This window comes from Octodon degus, unplaced genomic scaffold (genome assembly GCF_000260255.1).
Source record: "Octodon degus isolate 3935 unplaced genomic scaffold, OctDeg1.0 scaffold00060, whole genome shotgun sequence".
NCBI lineage: Eukaryota > Metazoa > Chordata > Mammalia > Rodentia > Octodontidae > Octodon > Octodon degus.
Genome location: NW_004524636.1, coordinates 8,382,715 through 8,387,491, shown reverse-complemented (window position 1 = coordinate 8,387,491; position 4,777 = coordinate 8,382,715).

The window sequence follows — 4,777 nt, the reverse complement described above, 5'->3', positions numbered from 1 at the left end:
AGAGAGAGAGAGAGAGAGAGAGAGAGAGAGAGAGAGAGAGAGAGAGAGAGAGATTTGGAACAGAAGGTTCCAAGAGGAATTGGAAGTCTTCTTTCCAGAGGCCACCATATACCTTTTCAGATTTGTCATTTCATTATTCCCACTTTTCACATGCAGCTAAATTATGCTTTTATGTCAATTTTAGAAATCTCCCTCACTTTGTTTTTTGCCGTGGTAGGTAAGAACTTGGTTTTATTATGCAATCTTACCACCGCCCCCATTTTTACAAAATAATTTCCCTCATTTTTTGGTTTTATTAAAGAATAATCTTATATTTTACTGATTTTTTTCATTGTTTACTGATAAACCAAGAACTATACTTGCAGGCTTTCTTTCTATCCCAGGGTTTGCTTTTCCTAAAGTTGCTTCTTGCCTTTCTCTTTTGGTAACATCACTTTGTAAAACTGTTGCATGTTTGAAAAGTTTACATCTTTCAAGATGACACTGATATTGTTGTTCATCTCCATCTCCCTTGCTCTTTGGTGATGTTAAGTTGTATTTGGGAGTTCCCTCCCCTGTCTCTACACCCTATGCTTGATCCAGATATGCAAATGTTTATCTTGCCTGATGGTTGTCTCAAGTGAACGTAACTCCATACTGATACCAAAATAGTACTTTGCAGTCTAGCAATCAAGAACAGCCTGGAGAACCAGGTATGGAATTAGGTAGACTTGCACTTGATTTTTTTTTTTTTTTGGCCACTTATTAGCCATGCAACTTTAGGAAATCAAGTCCTTTAGCATTCCTAATCTTCATTTGCACACTTGTAAAATAAAGACAGTAGTGCACAATAATGTCAGGATTCTATTAAAAAAATAGCTATCAGCTTAGTCAAGCTATTGCCTGATCCCGGTGACATACATATTTCTTGCTCCCTACCACTGCTATTGTTTCCAGAAGGCTTCTTCAATGCCTTTTTGGTTGTTCTGACTGTTCCAGAGTTGCATCTTTTAGAGAGGAGGACTCCCAGCCTCAGATAGGCCACCAGAGCCACAGGACATGTCACATAGTTGAGGCAGGGCATCCTCAAAGCAGCAGAGCAGAGTGTGAATCAGCAAGGTCTCCACAGATAGACTGCATGGGTTCAACCCTACTTCAGCTTCTTCCTACTTGCATGAACTTAGGCACATTCCTCAATTTCTCTTAGCCTCAGTTTTCCTATCTGTGCAAGAGAAAGAATAACAGTCCATACAACATAAGTTACTCTGCAGTTTTATGAACATTCATATATGTGGAGTGCTGTCTGATACGTAATTACTTCTACATAAATATAGTTTAAGTAACATTTTAGGGTTCCTATCAGAGTGTTGCACAATCACTGCAAGCCGCTGACCCAGATGGCACAAGATTCCACTTCTTTTGCCCACTACCTCTCCAGATCTCTCCTTACTGTCTCTTCCAGTTGAGACCAAATTAAGATAACCCTGTATGCAGGAGATTTTAGACCACACATATGCTTAAATAGGTCAGCCCACCAAAGCAGGGTCGAGAGCTGACTGTCCCTAAATTAGGGCCTGAAGGCTGAGATCACCATGAATTATCACTAGAAAAACCAGGCATTAGAGTCTAAGGAGTTAGATTTTCTTTTGCCTCTTCCCAAGAGTCACCGTTCATACAAGAATGTATGTGGTACAAATCATCCACCAAAGCAGTTTGCTCTGAGTTGTGCAAGACACATTCAGAAAAGGGATTTTGGGGTCTGTTTACTATTCTCTTTGTTAGCCACTGTATTAGTTAGGGGTCTCTAGAGGAACAGAGTCAAGAGAAAAAGATATGAATGTGAAAGGAGAGGTATTAAGCAGGCTTACAGGATCAGAGGTGAAAGAAGCCACAAAGGCCGTCTGGGCTAGAGAATCCAATAGCTGCTTAGCCCAACAAAATGGAAAGCATAGGACAGCGGGATCTAAGATGCAGCAGCAGCCCATCTGGAGGCAACTGACCGTCTGGAAGCTCATTATGGCATCTCTAGCACAGGTCCATGTTGGTAAAGACTGGCGCTCTTTCACTGCAGAAAACTTCCTGCTTCCTCCCTTTTCTCTCCCTTTCAGCTAGAAGCCCATTGGTTGGCGCCATCCACATCCAGGTAGGTCCTCCCCCTCAGTTGGCTGGCCTACTTAGCAATCATCCACAGACACACCCCCAAATGTGCTTGCTACTCTCCTAGCCATTTCTTAATCCACTCAATTTGACGTATCATGATTAATGATCACACCCACACACTAGCGTGACAAAGACCGTGACAAGCACCACAAATGAAACTTAGGTGATTTGTTGCTTCCTAAACTTATTTGTGAGAAGATCTAAGTATCTACCACCTATATCTTTTTTCTTTTATGGAAAAAGTGAAATGAAATTTCATAACAAGATGATAGGAGACTAGCAACAGTTAACACATTGCATATTATTACCTTTAAGCAGTTACTTGGAGTATAAGATATGGGTATAAAATATTCTCCAATATATATTAGAATAAGTTTTCCTTTTCTATGAACTAAGACGTCCTAATAGTATTAATAACTTGCATTTTTCTCCCTTTTCCCTTCCTTCCTTTCTCCTTTCCCCTATCCTGGTTCCCTTTTCCTTTTTAACAATTTCTTCCCCCTTCACAATGTCCATTCTACATTCTGGATCTCATTTACTCTTTCAATTTCTCACACCAGGGAGATAATATTATATTTACACACAAGAGTTTGATTTATTTCTCTAATAAGTATGGTCTTGAGTTGCATCCATTTGCCTAGAAAAGCCTCAAGGGCTGGCCAGATAGCTCAGCAGATTAAAGCCCGTGCTCACCATGCTTAGGCAGGAGTGGGGACCGGGGTTCAGTATCCAGCGTGCCATGGGCATGCTGGAACAGCAGTTGAGACTGGTCATGGTGGCATGCACTTATAATCCAAGCACTTAGCAGGCTGAAAACAGGAGGATCACTATGAGTATGACCTGTGTAGTGAGACCCTATAGGCCCTGTACTAAAATACATAAAAAATAAAAAGCATTAAAAAGAAAGCCTCAAGTTTATCCTTCTTTATGGCAAAGTAGTACTCCGTTGTATAAAAATAAAGCTCTTTTATTCATTCCTTGGTTGATGGACATTTGGGTTGTTTTCAGGATTTAGCTATTAAAATTGTGCTGTTACAAACATGAGTGTGTATATATATCACTGTGGTGTGCTGTTTTCAGTTCTTCTGGGAAGATACCTAAAAGGGAAATAGCTGAATCAAATGGGACCTCTAAACCTAGTCTTGGGGCTGGGGAGATGGCTCAGTGCAAGGGACTGAGTTCAATCCCTGGTTCCACAAAAAACAAACAAACAAAAAAAAAAAACTAGTCTTTATTGGCTGACTTCCTGATGACAGCCATTCTTTCTGGAGTAAAACAAAATCTAAGTGTTATTTTAATTTACATTTCTTGAATGACCAATGATATTGAACATTTTATATATATATACTTTTTTGCCACTCGTATTCATCTGAGAAGTGTGTATTCCTTCAGATGCCCATTTATGGCCTGAGTCTTTGAATTTGAGGACTCTGATTTTTTTCCATTCTTTATATGTCCTAGATAGAAGTCCTTTGTCTGAGGGACAATGGGCTAAAATTTTCCCCAATCTATGGGTTGCCTTTTCACTCTGTTGGTGATTTCTTTTGATGTAAAAAAGATTTTTAGTAATATGAGGTCCCAGTTGTCAATTCTTTGAAGTATTTCCCATGTAGTTTGATTTCTGTTCATGAACTCTCTGCTTACTCTTATGTTTTCAAGACTTTTGCCTACTTTCTCTTCCAGCAAATTTAGTGGTTTTGTTTTAATACTTAGATCTTTGGTTCATTTTGCCTTTAGTTTAATGCGTGGCAATAGACATGGGTCTGGTTTTAGTCTTCATTATGTGGAGAGCCAGCTTACCTAGCGCCATTTATTAAAGAGACTATCTTCCAGTGAACGTTTAGCCCCTTTGTTAAAGATAAGGTAGAGTTGGGTGTGTTCGCAGTTGTTTCTGCATCTTCTCATCTGTTCCAATGATTCTCAGGTCTGTATTTTTTGTTTTGTTTTGTTTTTGCCTGTACCATGGTTATTTTATCACAAAAGGTTTGTAGTATAATTTTAAGTCAGGGATTGTGATGCCTCCTGCCTGGCCTTTGTTACCTCAGAACTGCCTTTGCTATTCTAGTTCTCTTCTGGTTGCAAATGAATTTTAGAAATGTTTTCTCTAGTTCTGTGAAGTTCGTGAGTGGTATTGTGTGAAATCCGCACAACAATCTTGGGAGTATGGTCATATTCACTATGCTGGTTCTTCCTCTCCATGTGCAAGGAATAACTTTCCATTTTCTGATATCATCTTCAGTACTCTTTTTCTGATACAATAATTCTTAATGTAGAGATCACATGCTACTTTTCTCAGAGTTATTCCTAAGTACTTCATTTTTCTGGATCCTATTGTGAATGGTGTAGGTTCCCTAATTTCTCAATCAGTGAGTTTGTTGTTTGTGTTCATGAATGCTATTGATTTTTGATTGTTGAATTTGTATCTAGCTACACTGTTGAAATTGATCATTAAATCTGGAAGTTTCTCGTGGAGTTTTTGGGGTCTTCTATATAGAGTATGATGGCATATGACAATAGTTCCTTTCTTATCGTCATTCTTTTAATTTCTATTTTGTTTTTTCTCATACCAGGGATCAAACTCATTTATTTCCCTCTCTCATCTAATTGCTCTAGTTAATGTTTCTAGAACTATATTGAT